Raw genomic sequence first — 18200 nt, forward strand, 5'->3', positions numbered from 1 at the left:
TGAACCCGAGTCTCTGGCACTGCAGGCAGAGCCACCATTGCACTGCCCTGGCTTATTTTTTAAATATTAATTTTTATATGTTTACCAAGGATATTATGCCTTGAAGTGTCTGTGAAAGCCAGCAGGAAAATTTGAAATAAATGGAAACCCCACCCTTACATAAACTAAGGGAAATACGGAGTGCAGATGCATAAATTAATGGTTAAAACTGATAATGAGGGTGGTCCATGGAGGGGCTCTGTGGTAAAGTTCTCGCCTGCCATGCGGGAGACTCTGTTCGATTCCCCATGCCTGCCCATGCAAAAACAAACGAACAAAGAAAACAAAAACAAAAACCAGATAATGAGTGTGGAAGAGCATGCAGGAGGACGGAAGTGTCAAAATAAATTTCAAGTGCACTTTTCTAAGAGGAAGATGATGACCTGAATTGCACAGCCACAACCACTTTCTTAAAAGAGTTGCAACACAGACTGGAGGTGGGGGTTTTTGAGACCTTATTCCTGAGAAAGACATATAAACTGTTCATAAAATAATGAGGAAAGAACAGTTACGTACATCAACATGAAAGAATATTACAAATCTAATCTTGAGCAATATAAACAAGTTCCAGAGAGACATAAACATTAATTCATTTATGGGTAAAGTAGTGTATGATATATGCAGAATCTCATACCTGGTAGAGGTCTGACCTCTCCCTTATACAACTCCATCCCCACCCCACTCCAGTCACCCTCCCTATAGCTCCTTGGAAGCAAACCCAGATTTAGCTGCTATAAACTTAAATGCTGATTCACACCGAGTGCATCTTGTTTTGAGAAAAGAGCACAAACTCAGATATTTTCCCAAAATTTGCATGTAAACCTCTGGTCTTCAGCCTTTTTTTTGCCCCCCACCCCCAGCCTTATATAATCTAAAGACAAATTGCCATAGATGCAGATATATTTGAGTGAACTTCTTGCTGTCTCACTGTCTCCTGAGAGGTAGCTGCAGCTCTCTGTAAATGTTACCCTAATAAGTGCTTAATGACTGATTGCCCTGGTGTCTAGTGATTTATTGAGACTCTCAACAGGCAACATTGTGGCGCAGTCCTGGAAGGGACTATTTCTTCTTTTAGGGTGAAACCTGCTTAGTTCAGTAAGATGCAAAAGTAGAAGAAAACTCAATTTAATTGGGGAATTTAAAAATCTAATGAATATGTAATAAAATGCAAAGGATTGATATCACAAAAGTAATGGTTTTAATTGTATGTGAGTGTGAGGGAAGGGAATATGAGTCTGGTGCATGCAGAATGCATCAAAGTTACTGATATTTTTGTATTTCTTAAAAGTTGGTGAATGAACTGCTATTTTTAATAATTATTCTCTATATTTTATATATACATTTAATATTTCTCCTTGAAATTTAATATTTCTCTTTGGATCGTGCAATTGAGAAATTCAGTTTTGGTTCAATTTAATCAAAATTGAAATTGCCATAATATAGTAATAGCAGCCATCACAATGGATAGACAGCTTTAATGTGTCTGATATTTCATTTTTTAAGTGGGGAGGAGTAACAGCCTAGAACAAAGAAAGGTTATAAGATAGCTCATCTTATAACAGAAAATTATTAGAAAGGAAACAGCACAAGAGTAAAGAAAAAAAAACTGTAGGGAAAATAGGAAAAGGACAGCAAAAATAGTTGGCTAAGAATATTTCTCAGAAAACTATTTGCAGAAAAAATGAAATCTATGATCAAAATTTGATCAGATGAGGGCAGGCCAGATAACAAATGCAGCTGAAATGGAGGTGATTAAGCCCAGAAAAAAAGAAATGCCAGACTCTGAAAGCAGGGTTCCGTGGGAGGAGGATATGGGAAACAGGGTATGGAGGTGCTTTTTTTATGTAAGCAACTCTAGAATTATTTTTTCCTCTAAACTAACTCTTAAATTACATTAATTCCAGGAGACTCAAATCATCACTGTTGTCCACCAATCAGGGTAAGGCTTTATGGAGGTCAATGAATTGAGTTTTAGCTCAGGTCTGTCTCAGAGTAGGTCCAGTGGGTCTATTAACACATCCTGTGCTTGTTCCCCTGTTCAAGAATGCATAATTGCAATAGGCCTATTCAGTAACAGGCGGAATGCCCACACTGATTCCATGACAGGTGGAGTGAAGTCTATTATGGTAGGAAAAAGCCAACTGGAGAAAATGACAAATGCTGTAGAGGATATGGAGAAAGAGGTACTCTTATCCACTGTTGGTGGGAATGTCAAATGGTACAACCGCTGCGTAAGACAGTTTGCAGTTCCTCAAAAAGCTAAATATAGAATTGCCATATGACCCGGTAATACCATTGCTAAGTATTACTCAGAGGACATGAGGGCAAGGACACAAACAGACATTTGCACACCAGTGTTTATAGCAGCATTATTTACAATTGAGAAGAGATGGAAACAGCCAAAATGTCCATCAGCAGATGAATGGCTAAACAAACTGTGGTATATACATACGATGGAATATTACACAGCCATAAGACAGAATAAATTTATGAAGTATGTAACAACATGGATGGACCTTAAGGACATTATGCTGAGTGAGATTAGCCAGAAACAAAAGTACAAATACAGTATGGTCTCACTGATATGAACTGACATTAGTGAATAAACTTGGAGAATTTCATTGGTAACAGAGACCATCAGGAGGTAGAAATAGGGTAAGATATTGGGTAATTCGTGCTGAAGGGATACAGATTGTGCAATAAGACTAAATGTAAAAACTCAGAAATGGACAGCACAATACTACCTAACTGCAATGCAATTATGTTAAAAAACTGAATGAAGCTGAATGTGAGAATGATGGAGGAGGGCTGGGGGCACAAATGAAATCAGAAAGAAAGACAGATGATAAAGACTGAGATGGGATAATCTAGGAATGCCTAGAGTGTATAATGATAATGACTAAATGTACAAATTTTAAAAATGTTTGTGCATGAGGAAGAATGAAGGAATGTCATTACTGCAGGGTGCTGAAAATAGATGGTAATTAATATTTTAAAATTTTACCATATGTATGAGACTAAAGCAAAAAAATGTTTATTTGGTATAAAATTCATATTTTCACTAGTGCATTTCCTAATATAACTTATGCAGGCAGCTGAATTGAACAACATAAATACATGGAACCTTGAACAGGATATGAGATTTTGTTGGTTTGTCCAAAGTGATGCCCTGATAAATCCCAGAGTGATTTGAACAGTGAATAAAAAAGTATTTGCAAAGTCCACTTTGGGGAATGATGAGAAAGGGGGGAAATTCAATCCCCAAGTTGAATTCTTGATATTCTCACAAGTAGTGTGGACAATCAAAGCTATGGGCTCAGCCCTCAGTCTTGGGGCTTGTTCATATGAAACTTCCCCCCACAAAGGATAGGAAAGCCTACTTAAAATTAGGCCTAGCAGTCACCCGCAAGAGAACCTCTTTTGTTGCACAGATGTGACCTCTCTCCCCAGCCAACACAAGAAAACTCACCACCCTTCCCCTGTCTATGTGGGACATGACTCTCAGGGGTGTGGACCTTCCTGGCAATGAGGGACAGAAATCCTGGAATGAGCTGAGACTCAGCAACAAGGGATTGAGAAAACCCCTAGAATGAGCTGAGACTCAGCATCAGGGGATTGAGAAAACCTTCTCGACCAAAGGGGGAAGAGTGAAATGAGACAAAATAAAGGGTCAATGGCTGAGATATTCCAAACAGAGTCGAGAGATTATCCTGGAGGTTATTTTTAAACATTAAATAGATATCACCTTGTTAGTCAAGGTGTTGTGGAGAGGCTGGAGGGAACTACCTGAAAATGTGAGCTGTGTTCCAGTAGCCATGTTTCTTGAAGATGATTGTATGATGATATAGCTTTCACAATGTGACTGTGAGATTGTGAAAACCTTGTGTCTGATGCTCCTTCTATCTACCTTATCAACAGACGAGTAAAACATATAGAATAAGAATAAATAATAGGGGGAACAAATGTTAAAATAAAAAGTAAAATAAAATAAAAAAAAACCTACTGGAAACCACCAAAACTGCCTCTAAAGAAAAATAGTAAATCAAAAGCAATATCGTATTTCTGGAGGGATTACAGAGATTAGTGCCAACATCCAGGACATGGAAAAGTCCTTGCGATTCCAACCACATCCCCATTCAACTATCCTTTCAGCCCTGCACAGAAAACAGAAGAACCACAGAGGATGACGGTAGATTAGCCAGGTGGTGACTGTAGGTACAGCTGCTGTTATAGAGGTAATATCATTGCTAGAGTATATTGACACCTCCTCTGGTAACAGATATGCAGCTATTGATCTGGCAATTGCTTTTTTCTTGATTCCTATTGTTAAAGACCACTAGAAAGTTTGCCCTTATATGTTAAGGCCAGTAATACATCTTTGCTATCCTAATTTAGGGTTTATCAACTCTCCAGCCCTTTGTAATAATCTAGTCCTCCGGGACCTTGACTGACATATTCTTCCACAGGACATCACATTTTCTCATTGCAATGATATTATGCTCATTGGACATAGTGAAGAATAAGTAGTAACTAATCTAGACTTAGTGGTAAGACATTTGTGTGTCAAAGTTTGAGAAATAAGTGTAAAAAACATATGGGGCTTTCTCTATTTGTGAAATTGCCAGGAATCCAGTGATGTAGGAGGATGTTGAGATATTCTTTTTTATTATTATTATTTTTTTTACATGTTCTTTCTAAGGTGAATGAAAATTTATTGCACCTGGTCCCTCCTACAATCAAAAAGGAGATAGGAAATCTATTGAGCCCCTTTAGATTTAGAGGCTGTATATGGCTCTAACTCATCATCCAACCTCTACTGCTGTTTCTTCCATACCCAGGATTCATAGATCCAGGAATTAAGGCTGATAATAGTCATGGTATATCTCACTAACGATCCACTAGAAAAATGTTTGCTTCTTATCCAGATGATGTTAGCTTCTGCTGGCCTAGAGAGTTGACTTCCAAAGTGAGTAGTGTTTCCAAAAGAGAACACAATAATGATTGTATATATCTGGAAATTAAGATTAGCAACCTGGACACTTGGAGTTCCTCACGTCTCTGAACCAACACGCAAAGAAAGGAATTACTGTCTGGATGGGGTGACTGATCCTGATTCCCAAGGGGAAATTGGACTGCTATTGGACTTCCTTACCACCGCACTGTTTGGGCTACCGTGGAGGTAAGGAAGAGTATATGTGGAGATACAGGAGATCTCTGGGGATGCCTCTTACTATTAACCTGTCCTGTGATTAATTTAAATTGAAAGCTACAATACTATAATCCAGACAGGACTACTGATGGTAAAACCATTTAGGAATGAAGGTTCTGGTCACCCTACTGTGCAAAGAACCATGGCTGGCTAAGGGGCTTGCTGAGGTTGAAGGAGATATAGAATGTTTAGTGGAGCAAGTAGGTAGAAATGTGAGCTATGATCATTTGATGAATTACAGAAATGAGTACTGCAGTGGTTATGAGTGTTTCTGCCTAGTGTCATTGTAAATGCATTTGTGTTTGTCTACCTGTTGATCTCTCTACCTATTTATGTACCTATCATCATTTTGTTTTATTCCCTCTTTTATTCCTTTGTCAAATAATATACACTGTATTAATTTTGTCATTGTTTTAGCTTATAGGACATCTAAGAAATGAGTATGTATAAACAAAGGACTTATATCCTCTTCTGGGGAAAGGATTGCATGTTTTAACTTGAAGGCAGGATAGACATATCATGATAGCTGTAACTATGACTATGATATTATCTTTAATTGAAGATGCAGTGTGGTTTAAGGAGATGTGTATAGGTGCCAAATTGACAGGGGTGTGAAGTATGACATTTAATTTCATGTGTCAGTTGACCACATTATAATTGTCCAGTGTTTAGGTCAAACAGTAGCCAACTTGTTACTGTAAAGGTATTTTGTAAATGTGATTTTCTTCTACAATCAATTTACTGCATCTAAAATTAACAAAGAAATTCCTCTCTGAGATATGAGTAATCTCCTCATCCAATCATTTGGAAGTCTTAAGAAGAGTTCAGCAATCATAACAATGCCTTCTTAAACATCAACATTGACTCTAGCCCAAATTTCCAGCCAGCCACTTTTCCAAGGAAATTGGTATGAACCTGATTGGCATTTCTGACCTTAAACTTGTCCTACAGAAGTAAAATTTGCCAACTGCCATGAAATGTGAGCCAATTCTCTGGAAAACGCTGACTAACACAGTTACAGTTAGGGCCCTCAATCACCACAGGGTTAGGTTGCTCCAAAAATATACAGTGAAGAGAGTAGGTTTGAAATATAGTTGTTCCCTCTGCTATCTTAGTGAAGTTGTATCTGAACCCCTGTCCTGTAGTAATTATCCTCAACAGCGACATTAATGCCTTTCATAATTCATACATATAAAAGAATTTGGGAAATTTAAATCACATCTATAGAACTGCTATTAATTGATGTGTGGCATGGCCAAATTACAGAGATTTATTTAGAACAGAAGAAAGATTAAGTCAACTCATTGAATTTGACATCCAATAAAAGGAAAAGGAAATAAAAGTTGTAGTGCTTACGACTCTGTGCTCGGTAATTTGCATATGTTTGCTTATTTGTTCCTCACTATTACCTTGTTGTTTATGCTTCATTTACCCATTTAACATTTCAGATGAAAGGAGATTCAGAAAGCTATAGTAATATGACAATGTTTTACAGCTAGAAAATGACAGACCTAGAATTTGAACCTAGCTCTCTGCTTGTCTTTCAAACTCTAATTCCTAGACATGCTCATTTTGAGTGGTATCCACCACACCTATATTTTGCCTTGATATATTAACCCTATTCAATGACCAGAGACCCCTACTCCATTATCACAAGTGCCCTTCCATTCAGGATATTGAAAAATTATTCCATATGTCTAGGCTCTCCTTCCACACACAAATGTCTAGTGTATTGATGCTATTTTGTAAACATCAGTCCCTACTTCTTCTCTTATTTTAGCCCCCATTTATTTGCTTTAAATTATATTTTTCTAACACCAAAATAATCATGTCTTTTGGCCCTTTCAGTATATCTTCTGATCAAGTGCCCAATCCCCTGTGACTCCAAATAACTCCATATTCGATGACTTCATTTGACACAGTACATGCCTAGGACATTGATCCTGGTCTAAATACAGAGCCACAGATACCCGATGGCTTTTGCATATATATATATATGCTCCATATTTATGTTAATGCCTTTTTTTTAATTACAATGGTATTTTATTTTAAAGACAAGATTTGACACTTGAAAAAAATATACCACTAATAAATAATAAAAGTGGAAATGCGTATCAAAGTTAGAACAGACATAATGTTCAGCTGAGAATCACTTCAACAGAGTAAGGCTCTAAGATACGAGTCAAACCAGTATTTGTTTGGAATACAACATGAAACTTTCTTAGTATATGGATTTCACAGAATAAGCACTGGTTCTGTGTGGTCAGAGTATAACCATAAAACCAGTTTTAACACAACTGTGCTTCAGACTAAATTTTCTATAATTGTGATAGTCTACACAAGATGTCAAATGCCCTCCTAGAAAAAATTAAAATTTGAAGATTTCCTTCTATAATTAGTAGTGTCAATATACATATATTCTTACCTTCCTGAAAACAGCAGGATTAAATTTAATAGGTGCTGGTATACACATCCGATGTACTGCTTTATGACTGGCAAGTCTTAATGCTTCCAGACTGTGGGTATACAAGACAGCAGAATATTTTAAATTTGTTCAAGTTGAAAAGGAAAATTAGGATCAAATGGGCATGTTTCTTGACTATACTGTCAACTCTCAATTAACCTCATAAGGAAGTTAAGCCACTAAAATAAACCAAGGTGTTTTTTTTTTCTAATGTTCAAATGATTTCCAAACTAGAAATCACTAGAACTGAATGGTATTTACCTTGTAGAGGCACTCCACTCAAAAATGAACAAAACAAATGGTAAAAAATGCTATTCCTCTCCACGTGTCCATGCCCATCCTTCAACACTCTGCCCACCCACTTCATTCCAAAAAGGTTTAGGTAGTGGTTTAAAGTGAATTATTCCTGATTTCTTTTCAATTGCTTTGTAGCGTATAAGCTACTCAGCCTACACTAATTCTAGGATGATACACTTCTGTGGTCTTGGCTCTCAACTTTGGCTATCTGCTCAAGATCAGACTCCCTTTAAAACCTTTTCCAGTAAACATAATTAGAATTTGTGATCCCTTATATTCAAAGACAGTACAATTATAAGAGGCTAATATGGGAAACCTTTTTGATGTAATAAAAGCCACCTGTAAGGATTCTTTGTAGCTAAAAACTAAATCTGAATTATTCGGGGCTGGCATTGTGTAAACATATTTTTAAGTTCCTTTTGCTGGACCTCATTAACTACTTCAGGTTCTGCAGGACTCTTTTGAACTTTTGCCACTGCAAAGCTGATTCCATGAGTTAATCCAGCTTGGGTAATATTAGCAACCTGGACCATGGAACTTCGAATCTTTGCAAAGGGAGAGACAGCTCTGCTGCTACTGCTATCTGAAGGAGAAGGGGTTACATGAAGCCCTGTCTCAAGTTCAAGCATGCTGGATCCAGAGTTTGTGCTCTTTTGAGATACGACTGAATGTACTGGTTCAACAGACAAAAACTGTGGGCCTGTCACAGAAAAAGACATATCTAATTGAGAGGGTCGAGAAGGTGTCTGTCCTACTGCTTCAGATTGGGTGTCTTCACTAGAAACTTGATTGGTCACTTCAATTTTCTCCTCAGTAGCCTGCTGGGAAACAGACCTGGTCTCTGAAGGCTTGGCCATTTTGCTTTGTGCATCTTGTACAAATCCCTGGCAGTAAATATCCACAGGCTTGGCAAAGCCAGTCAAAATGTGTACGTTGTCTGCAGACGGACTTTTCTTCAAAGGAGACTCATGGGCTTTTCCAAGCCCACTTTCATGATCCACAGTACCCTCAGAAGGAATGTAAATGTTAACTTCAGTGCTGCTTACAGACTGGGATCGACTGCCTAATCGAGGTGCTGAAGCAATAATACCACAACTAGGAAGAACATAGTCTACTGGCCCTACATGCTCTAAAGAATTAACTAGTTGCCTGTCCTCATCACATTTGGAATTTGTAAGGAATTCATCAGAGTGGTATGAGTCATTATCTGAAGATATTTCCCCTTCAGACTCTGCCTGGTCCTTACTATCCATCACACCTGTATTTTCCATGGTTTCAAGACTACTATCTGATTTCCAAAGATTTACTCTTAAGTTTGGTTTCAAAAAGTTAACTTTCATTTCAGGTTTTGTAAAGTTTCCTAGCTTTCATAGATTGCCAATGTTTACATTTGATTTGGTCTGTTTTACTTTTTGATTTAGAGAAGAAAATTTGCTCATGAGAAAATTCTTCCCTTGGGCCAAAGAGCCTTGGTTCTGAGATCTAATACCAATGATGTCTTCGTGAGGTTTACTGCTCTTCCTCTCAAGTTTTTTCTCAATTATAGGTACATCCAATCCCATGGCTTGCTTGGTGATCTGCAACATCTCCGCAATGCACTGAAGGGTATCTTTTCCATCCTCTTCAGGATTACGCATCACAGCTCTCAGTGTGTGGAAATAGCCACTTGCGTCTTTGTCTGTAGTGTGGTTGCATGTAGGAGAACTTTGGCTTACCATAAAGAGTGGGCTCAGGACCTATTTCTATTTTTTCCAGGTCTTCCAGACTTAATCATTGATATTGGATTACTTTATCAACTTCATCATCATAATAGGCGACGTAGTAGGCAGAGTTAGAAAGCAGTAACAGCACGTCCACAGCTTTGTAAGTAGCATCAATGAGGCTGCACTCTGAATATTGTTGCTGGAGCCAGGCCACAAAGATTAGGTCACAACACATCTTTCAGTAAGAAATATTAAATCTCACTCCTAATTAGTGTTACTTTCATCCTAGCTGCCTATTTTGGAATTATTATTTACATCAGTCCAACATGATCCTCAGCCAAAAACGTTATGTCCCAAAGAATAAATACTTGGCATGTAACAGGCGGTCAAAAAATATCAGCCCACCCTCTCCACCCCTGTTTTTATTGAAGTCTCAGATGCAGTTAATACTGAATTCCCCTACCTGTCCACTCCTCCCATTAAAAAAAAATTTAATACAAAGAGGGAAAAAAAAAACCTTTAAGCACTTCCCCACCCCCGTGTTTGCAGCTCTAAAGGAGAAGCTGCTCTAATCATTTTTGTTTTCCCGCCACTGAGGCAAGCCCTCCTTCCATACTATGAAGACAAAAATTGCCAGCACCACATGAAGCCCAACCACCGCGACGATGGTCGCGTAAAAGGCGTTGTCTTTAGGAGACATTAACATGAGACTTTGAAAAAGAAGTAATTTACAGGAAAAATATAACCCCACAGGAAGTTTGACCATAAGTCCTGCAAAAAGGAGAAAAATCTTGAAAGTCATTGCCAGAACGCCATCAGACTTGGGCTCTGGAGCAGGCCGCTGAGCGATAGGTGGAGGTCTGTGGGAGCACGGCATCTCGCCAGTCAGTCTGTCCTCCCGTCGATGCTTCGAAGCTTAGTTAACTAGCTGAAAGGTCCTCACGTCTGCAGCAAATGCCTACGTTAATGCCTTTTGAATCTCTTTCTCGTATCCTTTAAATATTTTTGTATCCCATTTTTGCAGTGCCATTTGTTGAATTTTTGTTTGTTTGTTTTGCTTGTTTGTTTGTTGGGAAGTTCATGGACGGGAAATTGAACCTGGGTCTCCCACATGGCAGGCGAGAATTCTACCACTAAACTACCCTTGCACCCCCTCCCTATCCCTTAAATTTTAGCAGATGAGATCACCTCTTGCTTCACAGATGAATTATTTAATTTGGTGAACTACCTCATTTCAATGTCATGAAACCTACAATACTCATGTGTGCATGAGTTATTCCTCCTCTTCTGTGGAAATTAAAATCAAAGGTAAGAATCATCTCTAACCCTGGCTGTCCAATTTCTCCAGTTGGATTCTTTTGTTTTCTACTTTCACAGTAAATTTAAATTATTCTGTGTGCACTAAATCGCCTTTACCACCAATCTCACCACATATTTCCATCCATTCTTTCTTGATTTAAATACAGTGTCTTCCATGTTGAAACAAAAACCACCTCTGACACTGTTCTCCCAGTTCATGCTCCACTTTTTTCCTCTTCACAATCAAACTTATAGAACCATCCACATTCAGTTGCCATTTTTCACATCACTTAACCATTTGAATCTCTAAGATAATTTATGATTTCACCATCAATAGATTTGACTAAAATCACCACTATCCTCAAAATTAAATCCAATGAGTGTGCCTGATTTTTTACTTGGAATCAAATTAGAATTTGAAAATGGCTTCTTTGTGGGAACTTTGTTTTTCTTTGGATTTTCTTGTGTCTGAAGCTCTTGATTGTTTTTAAAGTACTCTAATCACTCCTTCCTATTGTTCTTTCAAAGTCATGTTAAGCAACACTATAGGAATGTTTCAAACAATATACTAGCTTCTCTTCTTTCCATTTTTTATACATTGTCTTGGAAATCTTACGCATTTCTTTAATTGCTTCACTTTTTGCCAGACCTATCCTATGCTGTTCAAAACTATTGTCTGGATTTTATTTCTGAACTTTAAACCCTGCTTACATGTGTTGGAGAATGCTAGATTGAAACATATCTCAAACTAATATTAATTTAATACTAAATTAATTATTATTTCATATGCAATAATATTCCTCGCTTCCAACAGCAGCTAACACCACAAATATCCTGAGCTTATTCTTTGATACACCCTCTCAGAACCTCACAGACATAAAGGAGCACTGATGTTATCTCTACAATGAGCACTACTCTCAATTTTCACTCCTACTCAAATCTCTACCAACACTTTTTTTACATCACACTCATTTTCCTACATTCAGACATGAAATGACAATTCCTCAGAGATCCCTTCCCTGAACTTCAGCCTGTTAGACCTTCTTTCCCCTCCTCATTGATTTAATTATGACCCTGTATTCCTTCATGCCACTCATCTAATTTGTCAAAGTACATTTATCAGTTAACATATTTCTTTATTGCCTTTCCATTCCACTAAATTAACTTCAGAAAAATCAAACCCTGTGGTGCTAAAATGAAGCTAGCATCCTTTTGACCATTTCTTATGGATTACAAACCCAGAGAAAGTCATGTCCTCAATAACATCACCTTCCCTCTGTAGTTAGAAAAAGGTTTCTTTCAGATTAATATTAATATACCAAATTAAGGATGTCAGTTCCTCCCAGTGAAAATTTTTTCCAATCCTTCAATTTAACAACAAAAAGACAAACAGCCCAATTAAAGATGAGCAAAAGATTTCAACAGATATCTCTCTATTGAAGATACACAAATGGCCAGAAATCATAAAAAGATGCTCAACATCATTAAGCCTTCAAGGAAATGCAAATCAAAACCACAATGAGATACCATCTCACACCAATTAGAATAGCTTCTTTTAAAAAAAGGAAAATAAAAAGTGCTGGAGAGGATGCAGAAAAATAGGAATACTCATTTATTGTTGAGGACAATGTCAAATGGGACAGCCACTGAGGAAGATGGTTGTTAGTTCCTTGGAAAGCTAAGTATTGAATTACTATAGGCCATGGCAATCCCCCTACTAGGTACAAATCCAAAATAATTGAAAGCAGGGATTCAAACAGATATTTGCACATCAGTGTTCACAGCAGCATTATTCACAATTGCCAAAAATTTGAAGCAACTCAAATGTCCATCAACTGATGAATGAATAAAAAACGTGTTATATGCTTACAATGAATTATTATTCAGCTATTAATAGGAATGCCATCCTGATGCATGTGATAGTATGATCGAAGCTGGAAGACATCATGTTAAGTGAAACAGACCATATAGAAAAGGACAAATATTGTATGGTCTCACTGTTTTGAAGCAATTAGAATAAGCAAATGCATAGAATCAGAATATTGAACATAGGCTACCATGAGACAGGAAAGGATAGGGATTGGGAAGTTAAGGCTTAAAATGTACCTGGTTCCTTTTTGGGATGATGGAGATGTTTTCATAATGGATTAAGTTGATGTTATCACAACATTGTGAATATAATTAACAACACTGAAATATATATCTGACCATGATTAAAAGGGAAATATTAGATCATAGGAGCCAGAAGCTGGGGTCAAACCTGAGGCACACATGGTCAAAGCCAACAAAATTCTGCCCTGATCCTGGACTTGGTATCACTGCCTAGGTGCACTCTTGACTCTCCAACTAGCAGCCAAGTCAGGGAGAGGTTGGGGACTCTGTTGCCACCAGCCCCCAGAAGTGTATCTCATGCTTTTTTCTTATTTTTTAATTAGAATTTTTTTTAGGTTTTTAGAAAAATCAAGCAGAGAGCACAGAGTTCCTGTATACTTCTCCCTATTTTTAACATTGTGCATTAGTGTGGCACCTTTGTTATAACATGAGAAAATATTATTATAATTATACTTTCAACAACAGTCCATAGACTATCCTAGGGTTCACTCTTTGTGTTGTACACTGCTATGTTTATTTAAATTTTTTGGTCGGTAAAGATATCTCACTGTGATTTCCATTTCAATCTCTCTAAAGACTAATGAAATGGAGCACCATCACGTACACTTGTTGGTTATTTGTATCTTTTTTTGGAGTAATGTCTATTCTGGTCTTTTGAATATTTTTTAAAAACGAGAATGTTTATCTTTTTGCTCTGAGGATGAAAGTGTTCTTTTTACATTCCAAAGATTAGACCCTTAAAAAATACATGATTTGCAAATATCTTCTCCCATTTCATATATTGTCTTTATACTTTCTTGATGGTGCTTTTGATACAAAAAGTTTTAAAATCTTGATGAAGTGCAGTTTATTTTATTGTTAAAGTTTTGTTTTTTTGTGTCTTGCATATCTATCTATTTCAAATCCAAAGCCATAAAGAATCAACCCCTGTGTTTTTTTCCTAAGAGTTTTATAGTTTTAGGTTGTAAACTGAGGTCTTTGGTCCATTTTGAGTTGCTTTGTATGTGGTGTGCGGTAGGGGTCTAATTACATTACTTTGACTGAGATTATGCATTTGTATCAACAATGTTTACTGAAGAGATTATGTTTTCCCTCTTGAATGGGCATGTTCACCTTGTAAAAATAAATTGAATATACATGCATGGGTTAATTCTGAACTCTTTTCTGTATTCTATGTTCATCCTTGTGCCAGTGTCAGCTCGTTTTGATAGGTGTTGCTTTGTAAAAATTTTGAAGTAGGAAAGTGTAGGTTCTCCAACTTTGTTCTTCTGTTACAATATTGTATTGGTTATTTGGTGTCCCTTGCAATTCTGTGTAAATTTTAGGAATTTTTTTCCTATTTCTTTAAAAAGGGCCATTGGGATTTTGATGAGAATACACTACATCAAGTAGATAAATACTGCCTCTTAACACTTTGAAGTCTTCAAAATCATGAGTACAGAATGCGTTCCTACTTATTTAATTCATTATGAATTACTTTCAGCAATGTTTCTATGGCTTTTAGTAAAGACATCTTGTACTTTCTTTTCTAGATTTATTACTATGTATATAATCATTTTTCTTGCTATTCTAACAGCAATCAGTTTCATAATTTCTTTTGAAGACTGTTCATTGCTGATTTATAGAAACAAAATTGGATCCTGTGCATTGATCTTGAATCCTACAACTTTGATGAATTATTACCTCTGATGTGTTTTTTTATGTGGGTGGATTCTTTGGGATTATCAGTATAGAAGATCATGACATCTATGAATAGAGATAATTTACCTCTTCTTTCTTCAATATTTCCATCCTGCAGAAATTTTAAATTAGGTTGTTGTAAACACATACATATCATTTATAAATCTAGCAGCCTATTCCTAATTCATGAACATTTCACATATTCTAAACCATCAGCCCCATGTTTTATTTGACACAGGATTTATAAACTGAGGTGGGACAGTTTCTGCCCAGCCTGCCCCAACCCAAGTCTTTGGCAATGTCTGTAGACTGACTAAATCATCAAACCAAGATTACACGACCAGTGAGGCTCTCTCCTAGCATCTATACATAGAGTCCTGAAATCCTGGTAAATGGCCCACTACGTAATGGACAGCCCCTCAGGGATTTATGTGGTCACAAATCATAGCACTGCCTAGGTGTAGTCCCTGGCAAAGAGTATCTTCTCAAAACAGGTATTAACTTTCACATTTTTTCCCACTCTTTTCATGAACTTACTTCTAAATACATATGCTTCCTGTAGTTTCATTTGAAACTTTTCTCATTTTCAAGAGTCACAATGCCAGGTGTTTACCATATTATTCCTGGATCTAGATCAGAGATCACTGGGACAACCAAAAGAGAAACATCTCAGGCACTGATACCTGTGCCAGGTGTGACAAATGCTGTACCAGAATCATAGAACTTACCCGAATTGTTGCTTCTTGAAGTCCTGTTTGTTTATCCAGTTTTCTCTGGTCATAAAACCAGGGAATGTGTTCAGCTGAAAGGCCTCAACCAGGATGGTGTTTTGACATCTTACGATGTATGTTCACTTGTGGCAGGATTTATTGTTTAACACCCTATGGGAGAACACAGGAGCACAGGAGTGAGTTCAGATCACTATTCACATTAACAGCACAAACCAAAAGTTTGAATCTCGTCCTAAACAACTTGACTCCCACTGTGACCCTGCAAACCCATCCCAACCACAGAGGGATTCTATAGATCAGTAAGGACTCTGAGATACAGCCCTCTTTGTCATATAGGTGAGTCGTTTTCAAAGACAAGGTGCAGCTTGCTACAAAACTGCCTGACCAGCCAAACAGAGCATCAATGTGCATATTCTAGCATGGTGTTTCCTAGAACAAGTCATAATTCATTCCTCTCCCATGTGTTCTTCATAGTGATTTATCTAGTTTCAAATCACAGCATTGCCAAGATAGAGAGTCCATGGCAAAGAGTATGTTCTCAAAACAGGCATCAACTTTCACATTTTTTTCCACTCTCTTCTTTAACTTTCTTCTAAATGCATGTGCTTCTGTAGTTTCATTTGAAACCTTTCTCTTTTGCAAATCTCATGTTAAATACCAGATACTTACCATTTGTTCCTAGGTTTAGATAAGAGATCAATGGGATAAGCCATAAGAGAAAGACCTCAGGCATTGATACGTCTGCCAGTTGTGACAAATGTGGTTGCAGAGACATAGAACTTACCTGAATTCTTGTTTCTGGAAGGCCAGTTTTTCTCTGGTCATAAAACCAGGGAATTGGTTGTAGTCAAAGCCTCAACCAGAATGTTAGTTTGAGATCCCAGTATGTTCTCTTCCAGTTGTCTTTTTTGGGTAAGCACCCATGGGAGAACACAGGAGCACAGGAGGGAGTTCAGAACAGCATACAAATTCACAACACACACTGAAAGTTTGAATCTCATCCTGACCACCTTGACCCCTGCAGAGACCCCAGAATCCTGTCTCCCATCCCCACGAGGGAGTCCATAGACTAGTCAGGATGCTTGATTAGATTCCACTTGGTGATAGAATAGAGGAGTTTCTAAACCCAAGGTGGAGCATGTGAAGGTGGTTCAAAGCCTCTTGCTACAAAACTATATGATCAGATATATGGAGCAGCAGTGTGTACACTTCTCAAATGGCGATACCCAGAAAAATTCATAATTAATTGGTGTCTGATATGTTCTTCCTAGTAAATGTGGACTCAAAGTGGGGTCGTTTTTACTGAATGGGATCCATATGGCCAAAGCATTGAGTCTGCAGTGTACTCACCTAGATACCAAGGCTGAGGCTGCTCCTGCCACTGCATGTGCTCTTCTTCTGTGAGTGATCCAGACTATCATTGGCTCCCCCTTAGGCATCTTATTCTCTGATTCTTAAGCTCTACTTAAATGACCAAATAATACACAAACGTCAGCAACTCAATCTATATAATTGCAAACAACCATTTCCACAAGTATTTCAAAGCAGTACACCAACCATGTGGGAAATATCCTTAAGACAATAGTTATTATACTTGCAAAGATGTCAGGATTGCTGAATATTAGTGTAAAATTCATAATATCAAATAACCTACCCTCTAGTCATATTAGCATTCCATGAGTAGTAGAAATCAGAGCCAGTAGCCCCTGTGGAAACAGACTGTGTTTGGTTTTCCAAGCCATAATCTCTCTTTTTCTTTCTCTCTCTTATCTAGAGATTGGTCACATCTGAATGTCTTTCATTTGCTTCGGTCATCCCCTCTGAATTAATAGTGCTGTCAACAAATACAACACACATGGATGTGATCTCCAAAAACAATCTTTAATGAGATCACAGTATTGTCCACATGAAACCCAAGATCATCTACTCATCTGTATTTCCGTCTTAGCCACTTCATTCCAGAAATGGCACACATTTCAGAGACTCCTGGGGATTCAAATGGCAAGTATTGAACCTACTGCCAGTAACACAGCTTATTGATCTCTCTACTTAGTTCCTGTGCTAGTTTGAAAGGACGCGTGTACCCTAGAAAAGCCATGTTTTAATCACAATCCCATTTCACAGAGGCAGAATAATCCCTATTCAATACTGTATGCGATTAGATCATCTCCCTGAAGATGTAACCCAATCAAGAGTAGCTGTTAAACTGGATTAGGGAAGATGTGTCTCCACCCATTTGGGTGGGTCTTGATTGATTTACTGAGTCTTATAAGAGAGGAAACATTTGGACAATGAGAGAGATTCAGAGAGAGCAGAGCAGAACGACATAGCCACGAGAAGCAGAGTCCACCAGCCAGCAACCTTTGGAGACGAAGAAGGAAAATGCCTCCCTGGGAGCTTCATGAGACAGGAAGCCAGGAGAAGAAGGAAGCAGATGACTCCGTGTTCGCCATGTGCCCTTCCAGATGAGAGAGGAACCCTGACCATGTTCACCGTGTGCCTTTCCAGATGAGAGAGAAACTCTGACTGTATTTGCCATGTGCCCTTCCAGTTGAGAGAGAAACCCTGAACTTCATTGGCGTTCTTGAACCAAGGTATCTTTCCCTGGATGCCTTAGATTGGACATTTCTACAGATATGTTTTAATTGGGACATTTTCTCGGCCTT

The 18200-nt window shown here is 37.8% G+C and overlaps 1 pseudogene across 1 annotated transcript in view; it reads right to left on the bottom strand.

Annotated features, from left to right (window-relative positions):
- The window catches only part of LOC143661341 (phosphatidylinositide phosphatase SAC2 pseudogene), a 68000-nt pseudogene extending 53201 nt beyond the window's left edge, over positions 1–14799 (bottom strand). Inside the window, exon 1 of the transcript XR_013164516.1 lies at positions 3455–14799. The product of XR_013164516.1 is annotated as a phosphatidylinositide phosphatase SAC2 pseudogene (transcript). The remainder of the gene's footprint in view (positions 1–3454) is intronic.
- Positions 14800–18200: the final 3401 nt, after the last annotated feature.

Source organism: Tamandua tetradactyla, chromosome 17, assembly GCF_023851605.1.
Source record: "Tamandua tetradactyla isolate mTamTet1 chromosome 17, mTamTet1.pri, whole genome shotgun sequence".
Classification (NCBI taxonomy): Eukaryota; Metazoa; Chordata; class Mammalia; order Pilosa; family Myrmecophagidae; genus Tamandua; species Tamandua tetradactyla.